At 42.9% G+C, this 15,955-nt stretch overlaps 2 pseudogenes; both read left to right on the top strand.

Moving 5' to 3' along the window:
• The first annotated feature begins 3,933 nt into the window (after positions 1 to 3,933).
• Positions 3,934 to 5,184, top strand: LOC129138883 (eukaryotic initiation factor 4A-II-like; annotated as a pseudogene).
• Positions 5,185 to 8,571: 3,387 nt separating this feature from the next.
• LOC129138677 (X antigen family member 3-like) lies at positions 8,572 to 15,203 on the top strand (annotated as a pseudogene).
• The last annotated feature ends 752 nt before the right edge of the window (positions 15,204 to 15,955 follow it).

Raw genomic sequence — 15,955 nt, 5'->3', positions numbered from 1 at the left:
GTTTCCAGCTTCATCCATGTCCCTAAAAAGGACATGAACTCATCATTTTTTATGGCTGCATAGTATTCCATGGTGTATATGTGCCACATTTTCTTAATCCAGTCTATCATTGTTGGACATTTGGGTTGGTTCCAAGTCTTTGCTATTGTGAATAGTGTTGCAATAAACAAACATGTGCATATGTCTTTATAGCAGCATGTTTTGTAATCCTTTGGGTATATACCCAGGAATGGGATGTGCTTCCTGACTTTTTAATGATCGCCATTCTAACTGGTGTGAGATGGTATCTCATTGTGGTTTTGATTTGCATTTCTCTGATGGCCAGCGATGATGAGCATTTTTTCATGTGTCTTTTGGCTGCATAAATGTCTTCTTTTGAGAAGTGTCTGTTCATATCCTTTGACCACTTGTTGATGGGGTTGTTTGTTTTTGTCTTGTAAATTTGTTTGAGTTCATTGTAGATTCTGGATATTAGCCCTTTGTCAGATGAGTAGATTGCAAAAATTTTCTCCCATTCTGTAGGTTTGCCTGTTCACTCTGACGGTAGTTTCTTTTCCCGTGCAGAAGCTCTTGAGTTTAATTAGACCCCATTTGTCAATTTTGGCTTTTGTTGCCATTGCTTTTGGTGTTTTAGACATGAAGTCCTTGCCCATGCCAATGTTCTGAATGGTATTGCCTAGGTTTTCTTGTAGGGATTTTATGGTTTTAGATCTAACATATAAGTCTTTAATCCATCTTGAATTAATTTTTGTATAAGGTGTAAGGAAGGGATCCAGTTTCAGCTTTCTGCATATGGCTAGCCAGTTTTCCCAGCACCATTTATTAAATAGGGAATCCTTTCCCCATTGCTTGTTTTTGTCAGGTTTGTGAAAGATCAGATAGCTGTAGATGTGCGGCATTATTTCTGAGGGCTCTGTTCTGTTCCATTGGTCTATATCTCTGTTTTGGTACCAGTACCATGCTGTTTTGGTTACTGTAGCTTTGTAGTATAGTTTGAAGTCAGGTAGCGTGATGCCTCCAGCTTTGTTCTTTTGGCTTAGGATTGACTTGGCGGTGTGGGCTCTTTTTTGGTTCCATATGAACTTTAAAGTAGTTTTTTTCCAATTCTGTGAAGAAAGTCATTGGTAACCGAATCCAGCAGCACATCAAAAAGCTTATCCACCATGATCAAGTGGGCTTCATCCCTGGGATGCAAGGCTGGTTCAACATACGCAAATCAATAAACGTAATCCAGCATATAAACAGAACCAATGACAAAAATCACATGATTATCTCAATAGATGTAGAAAAGGCCTTTGACAAAATTCAGCAACGCTTCATGCTAAAAACTCTCAATAAATTGGGTATTGATGGCACGTATCTCAAAATAATAAGAGCTATTTATGACAAACCCACAGCCAATATCATACTGAATGGGCAAAACCTGGAAGCATTCCCTTTGAAAACTGGCACAAGACAGGGATGCCCTCTCTCACCACTCCTATTCAACATAGTGTTGGAAGTTCTGGCCAGGGCAATCAGGCAGGAGAAAGAAATAAAGGGTATTCAATTAGGAAAGGAGGAAATCAAATTGTCCCTGTTTGCAGATGACATGATTGTATATCTGGAAAACCCCATCGTCTCAGCCCAAAATCTCCTTAATCTGATAGGCAACTTCAGCAAAGTCTCAGGGTACAAAATCAATGTGCAAAAATCACAAGCATTCTTATACACCAATAATAGACAAACAGAGAGCCAAATCATGAGTGAACTCCCATTCACAATAGCTTCAAAGAGAATAAAATATCTAGGAATCCAACTTACAAGGGACACGAAGAACCTCTTCAAGGAGAACTACAAACCACTGCTCAATGAAATAAAAGAGGATACAAACAAATGGAAGAACATTCCATGCTCATGGGTAGGAAGAATCAATATCGTGAAAATGGCCATACTGCCCAAGGTAATTTATAGATTCCATGCCATCCCCATCAAGTTACCAATGTGTTTTGTGATTTTTCAACAAGCAAAATTAAAAACATGATACAAATGAATGTTTTTCACTATGTTTACCAAGAATTTGTATCAATATAAAGACATATTTATGTTATAATGTATACATTTATATAAACATGGGTCTAATCAAGAAGAATATAACATTCTTCCGGATATTTTCTAACTTATGTATGCTCTTTTTTTTATTGAACTCTCAATCTATTTCCCAATTACTCATCTGAAAGTAATTGGGATAACATGATAACCATAACTCCAAATGTTATGGTTTGTTTATAGTACTGGTGATGTAGTATTGGTTAGATATGATGGTCACATAAGAATTATCAGGATCACAAAGTAGTATAGGGATGCCAGAAATCTTGTTGGCATAGAATTTGGCTACTTTGTCTTCCTAATTATCCTAAGCTGAAACTGAAGCTGAATAGAAAATTTAGGCCAAATATTTGTGAAAAAGCAAACTTTGAATGGCTGCATGCAATAAAAAATATGCTTGGAATGATTAAAGGGACACCTGATTTTAATAAGAAAGAAAACCCTGCATTCTCTTGTAGTTTTGAAGTAGAAGACACACGGCACTTAGTTCCAGGTCCTGACAGGACTTAATTCACGGTCCTCACAGGATAGGGTGAAGAAACCCTCATGAACCCGCAGACAGAGATGACCGTGGATGATTGAGGAATCTCTAGCTGCCTTCATTGTTCACTAGCACATGACACTGTCACCAGCACCATGACAGTTTACAACCGCCATGGCAATGAACCAGAAGTTCACCCTCCCCTGCCCCCCTGCATTACTAGACAGTTCTAAGTAACTCGCCCTTCAATTTGCATTAACCTACCCCTTCATTTACATGGAACTGAAAGTGGGTATAAATGAGTATAAATACAGTTGTCAAGAGCCCATAGGTTGCTGCCTCCTGGCGCACTGCCTGTAGGTTAGCCCTGTTCAGAAAGGAGCCGTACTGTTCTATAAAAGTATTGCTGTCTAACACCACCAGCTCATGCTTAAATTCTCTCCGAGGCAAAGCCAAGAACCCCCCTGGAATAAGCTCCAACTTTGGGGCTCGCCTATCCTACATGAGTTTCAAGGCAATAATTTTCCTGATAGTCCACAATTGTGTATTTCTCAAGTTGATTTGTTAATAATGTCAAAATCTCAGAATCTTTCATTCTATGTCTTGGTCAATATGTCATTTAAGCATAATGGTGACGTAAAAGCTGAAGTGTAATAATTGTCAGTCTGACTAGAAATGCAGTAGGATTATTGCCCTGTAAGATCTTTTATTGTTACATTCACTGGAAGCATGGCATAAAACCCAGAATCACAGAAAAAAGTGATTAATCAAAGCATGTATAAAAATTGGCCAAGGTGGGAAGATCACTTGAGCCCAAGAATTTGAGACCAGCATGAACAACATAGTGAGACCACTCTCTAAAAAATAAATGAATCAATTGCTCAGGTGTTGTGTCCACACCTGTAGTACCACCCACTTGGGAGGCTGCAGGATGAGGATTGTTTGAGCCCAGGAGTTGTGCCACTGCCCTCCAGCCTTGGCAACAGAGCAACATCCTTAGGAAAAAGCACGTGTAAATACAGACATAAAATTCCTTATTTCTGTCACAAAAGAAATACATCCTCCACTAAGGGTGACACGGGACTGTGTGTTTCCAGTGTTTCTTGATGCAGGAGATTGTTTGGGCAAAGAAACAAAAGCTCTCTTAAGTCCCTTTCTTTTTACTAAAAAATGCCCTGTGGATGCGGATACAGGTGTTATGGGATCTTTGGGGTGTCGATTTTCTGGCTGGAAACCTCTGTGGCTGGTGGCACCTTTGTTCAAGTTCTTGTCCTGCATCCAGGAAGTATAAGGTACACAGACAAGTGGAGGGTAAACAAGACAAAGAGGACTTTTCAGTCGGGCACTGAGTGGTTTTTTGGATCATGCCTGGTGGCTCCATGGATTATAACAGAGAACGTGGCAGCCCAGAGGGAATGGACCCTGATGGTGCCATTGAGAGCAACTGTAATGAGATCGTTGATAACTTCGATGATATGAATTTAAAGGAGTCTCTTCTTTGGGGCATCTATGCTTACGATTTTGAGAAGTCTTCTGCTATTCAGCAGAGAGCTATTATTACCTGTATGAAAGGGTATGATGTGATTGCTCAAGTTCAGTCAGGTACTGGCAAGACAGCCACATTTGCTATTTCCATCCTGCAACAGTTGGAGACCCAAGCACTAATGCTGGCCCCCACCAGAGAACTGGCTCCACAGATCCAAAAGGTAATTCTGGCACTTGGAGACTATATGGGAGCAACTTGTCATGTCTGCATTGGTGGAACAAATGTTCAAACTGAAATGCAAAAACTGCAGGCTGAAGCACCACATATTGTTGTTGGTACACTTGGGAGAGTGTTTGATATGTTAAACAGAAGATATCTTTTTCCAAAATGGATCAAAATGCTTGTTTTGGATGAAGCAGATGAAATGTTGAGCCGTGGGTTTAAGGATGAAATCTATGAGATTTTCCAAAAACTAAATACAAGTATTCAGGTTGTGTTGCTTTCTGCCACAATGCCAACTGATGTGTTGGAAGTGACCAAAAAATTCATGAGAGATCCAATTTGAATTCTGGTGAAAAAGGAATAATTGACCCTTGAAGGAATCAAACAGTTTTATATTAATGTTGAGAGAGAAGAATGGAAGTTGGATACACTTTGTGACTTGTACGAGACACTGACCATTACGCAGGCTGTTATTTTTCTCAAGGCCCAAAGTGGACTGGCTGACTGAGAAAATGCATGCCAGAGACTTCAGTTTCTGCTCTGCATGGTGACATGGACCAGAAGGAGAGAGATGTTATCATGAGGGAATTCTGATCAGGGTCAAGCCGTGTTCTGATCACTAGTGACTTGTTGGCTCGTGGGATTGATGTGCAACAACTGTCTTTGGTTATAGATTATGATCTACCTACCAATCGTGAAAACTATATTCACAGAATTGGCAGAGGTGGTCTATTTGGGAGGAAAGGTGTGGCTATAAACTTTGTTACTGAAGAAGACAAGAGGATTCTTCATGACATTGAGACTTTCTACAATACTACAGTAAAGGAGATGCCCATGAATGTGGCTGACCTTATTTAATTCCTGGGATGAGAGTTTTGGATGCAGTGTTCGCTGTTGCTGAATAGGCAATGACAATATGCATTGTGGTTCTTTCTTTGGGACTATTTGGATCTTGTCTCGATGCTCATAATGGATCAGAAATATAGATTTTGATAGCAAAGCTACATTAGTCATGAGCTCTTGTGAGGAAAGTCATTGGCTTCATCCTCTTTAGAGTTAGACTGTTGGGGTGGGTATAAAAGATGGGGTCTGTAAAATCTTTCTTAGAAATTTATTTCCTAGTTCTGTAGAAATGGTTGTATTTGATGTTCTCTATGATTTAATAATATACTTGTGGACTAAAAGATATAAGTGCTGTATAAAATCAGCCAATTATGTTAAACTAGCATATCTGCCTTTATTGTGTTTGTCATTAGCCTGAGTAGAAAGGACTTTAAAATATTTTTTAGAAAGCATTTGAATGCATTTTGTTTGGTATTATATTTATTCAGTAAAATGTTTAATTAGTGCTAAGTGTGAACTGGACCCTGTTGCTAAGCTCCGGCAAGCAATCATCCTAGGTAGGGTTTAATCCCCAGTAAAATTGCCATATTGCACATGTCTTAATGAAGTTTGAATGTTAAGTAAACTGTATATTCACTTTTTAAAAAAACAAGACATAGAGGAGCTTTATTGAGTGTTAGAACAGCTCAGAGGAGATCCGCAGTGGGTAGTTCCTCTGTAGGCAGGTTGTTCGCTCAAGTGTTCAGCTCTCAGCAGAGAGGAGGCCCTGAAGAGTGTGGCTCCTCTTTGCAGGCAGGTCTTTCCAATGTCTGCAGCTCTCAGCAGAGAGGAGGCGCTGGAGAGGGTAGCTCCTCTCTGCAGCTGGTCGTCCCATTGTCTCTCCATCCTTTGCCCTGCTCTGGCTGAGTCCCAGGCATTTATGGACCTCAGAGGGGAGAAAGTGCATGTACATTGGTCCATGGGTGGCCATGGATCGGCCCAGAAAAGGCACCACAAGTCCACACTCTGGTCTCTGGGACTGGCTGCCTGGCCAGTCCCTGGTCTGAAGGTGGGTCCTTACCAGGGACTGCCCCCTTCTGCTCTGGAGCCTGTCTGCCTCCCACTGCAGTCTATGATGCCCAGGCTGCTCACACCAAGGGGCACCTGCAGGCCTCCGCCCAGCTGCCCTCAGCACCCCCTTGGCTTCCCCTCTCATGTTCCTCAAAAATCAAATTCTGGAGGTGTCTGAGGTGGCAGGGGGCTGGCATGCCAGTGCTGGCCTGGCCATGTGCACACTTGGCTGAGCTGTGACAGTGCAGGGGCTCAGCTCCCAACCTGCTCTGAAATCAGAGTGGGTGCTGGGAGCAGGGAGAGATCAGGCAGTGGGTGCTGACACTTCCAAGTCTGCAGGGACAGTGGGGGCCTTCCTGGGCTTCAGAGAGTGCAGGCTGCAGACACGCCTGGGTCTTGCACCTGGGAGGGCAGTTGCAGCTGCTCCTGGGGAGCTCCCAACCCACCAACTCTGAAGGGGTGGGGCTCCCACCTGTCCCCAGCTCCTGGGTCTGCAGCCATAGATCGTTTGGCTGCAGCTGCACCCGGGAGGGCAGGGATCCTGCCTGCTCACAGTCCCCCCAAGAGGACAGGGAGGCTTGGATCTGTAGCCACAATATGCCTGCTCCATGGAGCTAGAGGTCTGGGTCTACAGCTGCCGTTTGGGCAGCTGCAGGTGCACCCAGGAGCTCCCTCCCCAACTCGTAAAAGATGGGGATCCCACTTGTCCCTGGCTCCTGCTGCCTCCACAGAGCGTGCAGCCCTGGCTGGGCCTCCCTGCTGCAGCCAGTGTGATGGCAGCAGCTGCTGCTATCATGGTGACAGTGAGGAAACTCTGGCTGTCCCTGAAAGTCCCTGGCTCAATGTGCATGTTCCTTCCTATGCAAGTTCCTGCTGCCCGTGGGTCTTGCTGTCTGCCTTCTGTCCCTGCAGAGCTGTGGGAGGAAATGTCGTGACTTCTTTCTTGCTGACTGTGACACATCAGGTGGGTCCACAGATCAGTCCTCCCAGAAGTTGAAGTGTGAGTGAGTGTGAGGGAAAGTGGGCAGACTTCCCATGGGTTGGGCCACTTGGTCCGTGGCCTGACAGAGGGCCTCATCCTCCTACTGGAAGTCAGCGACACCACCATGCACTTCCTCCCTTGAGGGGCCTGGAAAAGGGAGGAATAAGGGCCATAGAGGGGAGGAGGGTCAGGTGAACACGGAGTGAGTTTTGAACAGTGATATTGGGGTATTTGAGTCTCAGAGGCATAAAAAAAAACACACAGGGAGGATGGATTCCAAAGTCCTTAGTGGGGTCCTAGGAAGGGATGGAGGAAAGAGCAGGGGGAGCGGGGAGAAGGAGGGACACCACAGCCCTTAAGGCTAGCGCACATCTCACTGCGCATGCTATTTGGGCGCCCACCTCAGTGCACATGTTCACTGGGCGTCTTCTACTCTACCCCTTCGCCCTCGTGGTGAATGCCTTGGAGCTGTGAGGCCAAGTTCCTAAGGTCTAGATTCTTTCTCTCCTACTGAGATGCAGCAGGTAGGTCCACAGGCCAATCCAACTGGGAGTTGAAGTGTGAGTGAGGGTGAGGAGGAGCCAGTGGGCTTCTGGAGGGTCATCGGTGGGAGGGAGACTCAGAGGGAGAAGGGCCTCGAGGTCTTCATCCTTTATATGTGGCACTGCAGCCATGGGCCTTCTTTTTTGTCGGGGCCACAACTAGGGAGGAAGGAGGGCCTCGGCATGGCGGGGACTGGGTTATGATGGGGTGCATACTGGGGGAGCTGTTGGAGGTATCTGAGTCCCAGAAATGCCTCAAGCCCCCAACAGAGGACAGATTGTAGACTCCCCAGGGGGGACCCAGGCAGGGACGGCGTGGGTGGCAAGGAAGGGGCCTGGGAACTGGGAAGGCTGCGGGTTGGTGACTTCAGCCCCGAGGTCTGTAGAATGCCAGGCACAGGTGTCCAGTGAGGAGCACCCAGTGCTGTGTTGCAACTTCTCAACTCCACGAGGTTTGAATGGACGGGGCTTTGTGGTCGAGCAAAACTTGATTTTAGGGAGGAACTGGGACCAGGAAATGGGTATGTGACAAACACTGTGGTCACTCCCAGTTTAATTCTCTAGTTCTATTTTCCTACATGTCTCCATGATGGAAATTCCAGCTGTGAAACCAAACCACATCAGAGATATCCAGTATCTCTTGCCAGGAGCCTTAAGACATTGATAGCTTGACCACCTTAAGTGATTGTGCAAGCATTCTATTCAGAAGACACACAAACTTATACTTGCCCTGGGACTTACCTTCAAAGTATTTCCAAACTTTAAAAAAGTGACAAGTTAACATTTGGCCATGGAAGTGCTCAAATATAGCTATCCTCTCAAGTGCCATTTCCCAATCACAGTGTTCTGTATTCTCTTTGCAGAGTGAAATATAATTTGGCGAGGAAGATCAACATGTAGGCCGAGACCAAGACGAAGTTTACAACCTCCTGAGCTGATTGGGAGTATGCGTGAGTGCTTTAACATTCGTTGTTTTCTATTAGCAGAAATTATTTTTTTGTGTGATAGTGTCATTGAACTAGTATACATACACTGTTAAAGGTCTTCCGAGCTGATAAAAAATGATCATGGCATCTCATGAAGGAAAGACTGGTCCAAGAGGATTACGTTGTGTGTGTTTTTTTTTGGAGACGGAGTCTTGCTCTGTCACCCAGGCTCGGCTCACTGCAACCTCCGTCTCCTGGGCTCAAGCAATTCTGCTGCCTCAGCCTCCCGAGTAGCTGTGACTACAGGTGCACGCCGCCTCGCCCAGCTAATTTCTTTTTGTATTTTAATAGAGACGGAGTTTCATCATGTTGCCCAGGCTGGTCTTGAACCCCTGAGCTCAGGCAATCCGCCTGCCTCAGCCTCCCAAAGTGCTGGGATTACAGGCCTGAGCCACTGTGCCCAGCCTACATTCTGATTTTGCCTGGATGGATTCCCCAGATTTTGCCCATGACTTCCTCCGTATGCTTATTCATAACAGATTGCACACATCCATCCCAACATAGATTAAACTGCCTTCCAAAGCCCTTGAGTGTAACTCTGTCTTAGAGTAACCTCTCTGTGGGAAGAATAACTTTATGAATAATAAGTATATGGAATAGTGTTGGAGAAATGTCTTTAGACTTATGATCAGAAATATCTATGTATTCTGTATATTTGCATTATTGACATGTATTTATAACAAAACTTTTTTTTTTCCTGAGATAGAGTCTTGCTCTGTCACCCAGGCTGGAGTGCAGTGGTGTGATCTCGGCTCACTGCAACCTCCGCTTCCCGTGTTCAAGCGATTCTCCTGCCTCAGCCTCCCAAGTAGCTGGGATTACAGGCATGCGCCACCACGCCTGGGTAATTTTTGTATTCTTAGTAGAGACAAGGTTTCACTGTGTTTGCTAGGCTGGTCTCGAACTCTTGACCTCGTGATCTGCTTGCCTTGGCTTCCCAAAGTGCTGGGCGTGAACCACTGCGCCCGGCCAAAACTTTTTATTTATACACACACAACCACGGTCCCAGGAGCCCAGTGATGAGGAGCCTCGAGAGGAACCACCAACTGAAAGTCGGGATCCTACACCTGGTCAGAAGAAGGAAGATCAGGGTGCAGCTGATATTCAAGGTGCTGGGAAGGGAAAGAAAGAACGTCTATGGGGGGAGGAGGCCTATGTGTGCATCATGCATTATGCCATGACCGGTAACAGGAGGAAAGAAAACATTAGGAAAGGATCGCAAACATTTGCTGAAAGTTGGCTGGAAAAGTGAAGAGTACAGTTTACAGCTTCATGCAGTCCCTGGATATAACGAGTCTTCTCCTAACTTTGAAATATATTTTTGTGTACTTGAAAATACAGTCCTTGCTAAATCAGATGAAGCAGTTTAATTTTATGCATAAATATGCAGTGTGCCATTAGTTTAATTTGTCCTTCTTAGAATGTTGTTGTATGATCTTCTAAGCCATTGTGTCAACAGTGCTGTAAGCACCCTTTAACAGCATGTGGAGTGCCAAGTCATCCTACCTTATAACACCCTGAATAAAGCCCATTTGCATAAGGATGGTAGCCCCATTTTATAAATAAGCAAACCGAGGCTCTGAAATGGAGGTTTACCAAGAACCTTTGTACTCATGGAGACAGAATTCATATTTTGTCCCAAGGTTTGTGTTATCCATGTTGTAATAAGAAAAGGTCAGTGGTTTTGCTTAAGATACTTACTATTCGAATGTGTGTGTACTGTAAAGTACTTCAGTATTGGCTCAGGACGAAACACAGTTCAGTGAAGCAGAATAGCAACTCCAGAAAAGAGCTCAATAAATGACAGCCACTCTTTGATTGGTATCTTTCTGTATTTTTTCAGGATGTTTGGCAAAAGGTGGGTAATTCAGGACACTGGCATACAGGTAGCTATATTAGTACGATTTCGAAGGGGCTTTTAAAAGTTGTAGAAGCACTTTCATAATTAGAAAACTCAAAGTACCATAAGTTTATCCTGAATCAGAAGTTGTTTACTCAGTAGATAGCATTTTTGCGTTAAACACTGGCAGAATTTGGGCCATGGATTATTTTAGCAATTCACTGTTAAGAGGTTTCCAGAATATGACTGTCAACAATGACCACTAATTTATTTGCACTCAACCTCCTGTACCCTTACTGGAAGATAGTGATTTTCCTGTTATTTTTGGTACTTTATTCTAAATGTGATTCATTTATGTAAAGTTACATATGGGGCCCTTAGACCTAAGCATAATGTTAATTTATCTAAATAATTTTCAAGTTACCTCAACAAGGGATGGGTGTCACAATTGTAAGATTTCTCATAGGCAGGCCAATACATTGATCTAATCCTTCAGAAAACTGCATTTCATTTAGGATTAAAATTCTATCCATGTGGCAGACTTCAGATTTCTTAGTCGATATTCACTGTTCATAATTCACAATGGTAAAGTATGGGAAATGTAGGTGTGGTGTGATTTATCCTCAGATTATCATTTAAGATAAGATTCCATAATATAGGAAAACAAAAATGTGACATCTTTACATCACATTTATTACCACAGTAGTCTACAGGCTTTTATTTCATAACACTGAGGAAAATAATATTATCATTTCCTTATTTGTCTTTCTTGTTTGCCTGCTTCAATCAAGAACCTCTGTAATTTTCAGTGCCTGACCTGGAAGCTGATCTCCAGAGCTGTCTCAGTCAAAGACTGGGGATGAATGCGGAGATGGTCCTGATGTTCAGGGGACAATTCTGCCAAAATCAGAGCAATTTAAAATGCCAGAAGGAGGTATGCTACCCATAAAGATGCAAAATTATGTGCTTTCTGTTTTTCACAATATTATACTTTTGATAATAAAAAGAGAGAACATTACTGCCCCTTTAAAAACACAATTCAAATGCAGGCTTTCTTTGAAAAGTTGTTCAGACCCCAAATGCCTGACTGGAAGACTTAAACACTATCAGATACAGAAACAAATTGGGTCAAAGCCATACTGAATCATCAAATATGAAATCATTTTCTTACTTGTGACTATAGCCAATAGCCAACAATTTTCAGATTTTCTAATTTCTGCTTTAAACAAATACATAATGCATTTGTAATACCACTTTGTGTGAAATATGCTGAGTACTGAAGGAGGTTCTAGTACAAGATCTAACATAATTTGTGAGATTTTGGATGAATTCCAAAAATTCTACATCCATCTTTTTCTATTGAAAATAGTAAATGCAAATCAGATATATTAAAATCTGTTTCAAGATTGATTTCTGTATTTTCATGTTCTGTTGGATAGAATACAAAGATATTATTTGTTTCTCATAACAGTTTCACTCCAGTTATAATATCTGATTTGAGATTTCATGGTTCCTAAGAAAAAGAGTGGGCACCCTGCTTGATGTTTGTTTTCCTGTATGGAGAGCTAAATGACTGTTCTTGGATTTTGTTAAATTTTGAATTCTCTGGTTCTTAAGGAATAATTGTATTTTAAATCCTTCCCGCAGTGAACCCTTGAATGACTGAATAATAAAATGGCAAGAGACAGTCAGGTTTCTGTGGCCGATGTAGTAGGGAGCATGCATGTAGGTCAGTGACGCTCAAAGTGGGTGTAAGATGCCTGTGCTAAGCATGCTCCCTGCCCTTCTGTCAGTCTTCATGAGCTACTGTGTGTGATTAGATTGAAGACACATATGATAGAATCACCTCTAACCATATCAGAGGTTACATATTACAGGTTTCTGCCTTGAGACATCGGATGATACGACTTACAGTTCAAAGACTATAACGTCCTAATTCGTGAGTAGTCGACATAAGTATCTTTTACACATATTTTCCAAATTGCTGACTGTTAATAGAAGAGCTTCTGAATTTCAAGGGAGCACTCCATATTTAGGGAAGAAATTACCTAAACGTTTGGACTCTACACTGCTGAACAATTCCATTGGACCATTTACATACAAAGACAGTTTTCTTTGGGAGGCCGAGGCGGGCAGATCACGAGGTCGGGAGATTGAGACCATCCTGCCTAACACGGTGAAACCCCGTCTCTACTAAACAAAACACAAAAAATTAGCAAGGTGTGGTGGCGGGCGCCTGTAGTCCCAGCTACTCGGGAGGCTGAGGCAGGAGAATGGCGTGAACCCAGGAGGCGGAGCTTGCAGTGAGCCGAGATCGCGCCACTGCACTCCAGCCTGGGCGACAGAGCGAGACTCCGTCTCAAAAAAAAAAAAAAAAAAGAGAGAGAGAAAGACAGTTTTCAGTCTATTTCCAGGAGCCTATTGAAGAAGCCTCAACTGTATGCTTAGGAAGATTATAGTCCTAAATGCACATCTTATTAAAATAGACAACACATTACATGATAAAGGAGAAGAATAAAAAATAAAAAAAAAAGAGCAATAGAATAAACCTAAGGGGAAAGGAAAGAGGAAATGAATAAAAGACAGATACGAATCACTAGTAAAAGGAAAACGAATCCAAAAGTAACAAATTCAAAAGATTTTTTGGGGGGAAATAGTTATGAATAGAGTATCCAGCAGTTTACACACTCGGAGAAAATGGAAAAAGGTCAACACGGAACATGAACAAGACACAGATATTGAATTTAGGTTATAACTGAAAGTGAATACGTTCTTGAACTCTAATATTTTCAGTGTATGGATGAAATGGTTGATATGCTAGGCACATATACATTATTTAATATATCCCTATAATATGTGAATACCTAAACATCACAAAGACTGGAAGAACTTCTGAAATTTGCTAGTTGTCCCTCAAAAACTCTTACTTTTAGAAACAAATGGTTGGCTTCTCCAGATGTCTTACTGTCCTTTCCATTTTCCTATCCCTCTATTTCCTTTTTCTTTTTGGCCACACTGTTCATGATATATAACGGTTTCACGTTTTGACATCAGGAATGATAGTGATAGCTTAAAACTAATGTGACCATATAATTAATTATACAAACGGGAATACTTTCAAGTGTAAAAAGGCAGTATTCATATTGACATTAGCACTTTAAGTGAAAATTGGGGAAAATGATTACTGTACCTTAAAAACCACAGAAGGGTAAACTAGCCCAAAGAAACACTTTCGCACTTCTGCACAATAGAGAAAAAACAAATGCAATAAACTGTTTTCTTAAAAGATAGTTTTCAGACTATTTCCAGGAGCCTATTGGACATCCAGAACATAGTTTCAAGCTAAAGCATTAAACATTTTTTTGTAAATTCCTTTTATTTCTTAACTTTTTTTGTGTGTTGGTTATATTTTTAGCAAAAGTATACACAATGTTTGCTTTCTACTTTGAACCACTTTTTAATAGGTTCACCTGATTTAAAGTGTTCTGACCTCTGACTGTCTTTTGGTTTCCTTGTAGCACTAGAAATCAGGGTGTGTTTAAAAAGTATTGATAATGTATATGCTTGGAAATCTATCTTCAAAATCTCTACAGAGGTCTAACTGCATGTAAGCCAATGGGTGACTCATAGGCTTCTGGTTTTGGTCTATTGTATGAAACTAAAACGTTGGCGTCCTTTGTATACCTTGAATGTCACCTAAATACAGTTCTGCTAGTAATGTTGTTCTTCTATTATAGGTGAAAGGCAACTGCAGGTTTAAATGAATACAAGCTGAAAGAACGCAAACTGGTTTTGTATTAGACATTTGACTTAAAAATATCTCAGAGGACCTCACATGCAGAAGGAGGGCAGGGAACACTTGTGGAATTGTAGTGATCTCTACATGGTTGGATGACCAAACACTAAGTCACAGTGATGAGCCACGTGGATGTCAGTCTGCAGAGGGTGGGAGGGGAAAGCCACAGGCCTCTGCTTTAGGAGCCATGCAGCAGAGTGAGACCAACCTGCAGTACTGATCTCAGTTATGCCCTTTAAGGGTCCCAGACATATGCAACCCATTGGTTAGGGTTCCTCATTGCGCGTGCACGTGTGTGTGTGTGTGTGTGTGTGTGTGTGCACGTGTGGGTGGGTGGGTGGAGAGAGAGAGAGAGAGACTGAGTTTGAAGACCTAGCCCATGGAAGTGTTGCGACTGGCAAGTCCAAATCTCACAGAGCAGGATGTCAGGCTGGAGACGCGGGGAAGAGGTGATATGAGAGCTCAAATCGAGGGCAGTGTGGAGGCAGAATTTCTTCATCTTGTGGAGGACCCCTGTCTTCTTCTCTGAAGGCCTTCAAGGAACTGGAGGAGGCCCACCCACATTGGGTAGGGCAATTAGGTTTACCCAAAGTCTGCTGATTTAAATGCTAGTTTTCATGTAAAGAAAACACTTCATGGATACATCTACTGTGGTCAAAGTGAACATTTCTCAGGCATCGTGGCGTAGCAAAGTTGACACATCAAATTTCCCATCACATCCATCTTATACGAATCCTATTAATGCTGAAGGTCCATCTGACAAAGGCAGGTGACTTCCTAACTAAGATTCTGTATTAACCATTTTTATCCAGCCCAAGCCAGCATTTCAGGCTCAGCGCAACTATGGACAGGAAGCTGAAGCTGATGTGAATGCCTTCCAGGGATGAGGCAGTGATGGGATAGTCAGGGCATATAGGTAAGAACAATCCCAGAGGGCACAGGTGATATCCCTGGACAACAAGACTTTACCCTTGTTAGGGCACCCGCAGCAGGACATACATTCGTCAGGTAGGAGCTGGCCAAGGCCCCCAATGTGGCCTCCCACTAAGGGACCTTTCCCTCTAAGGTTCCTTGTCCAGTCCAAACAACTGATTTGCATCTTTGGTTTGCGGGAGCTGTCAGCAGGCAGCCAGTTCAGGGTAGTCATTGACACAGGTTCCTCCTCCTCACAAGCATGGATGACATCCCTAAGGTGTTCTGTGTGAGATGTTCGGGAGCTGGGTCACCCCTGCTGTCCCATAGTTGCAACTCGGTCAGGTGTGATCTGGGGTTCAGGATTCAGTGTGGTTTCAAAATTGGCCTTATGCTATGACTGTGGGCTCCTCACAGGCAGAGAGACCCACCATCTGTGCTGTCACTGAGTAACTCCAATTCAGTGTGGTACTGTAGGCCTAGGGACACAGTGCTGACACGATGTTAATCTTGCTTTTGCTGAGTCTGCAAGTAATCAACCACTTTGATCCATTTGGGTTCATTGTCTTTTACCTGCCAAATCTATGAATATATGACAAGCGAAAATTACAACTGCACTGGTGATCCTTGTGGCCCCATTAGCCACCGCAGGGCTGCTTAGGGACTGCGTGAGCTCTTGACACACGATGATATTGAGTTCTGTGGTGTTGACTGACCGGAATAGACT

Source organism: Pan troglodytes, chromosome X (assembly GCF_028858775.2).
Source record: "Pan troglodytes isolate AG18354 chromosome X, NHGRI_mPanTro3-v2.0_pri, whole genome shotgun sequence".
NCBI lineage: Eukaryota > Metazoa > Chordata > Mammalia > Primates > Hominidae > Pan > Pan troglodytes.
Note: the sequence above shows the minus strand (reverse complement) of the source record. Positions and strands in the feature narration are given on the sequence as shown.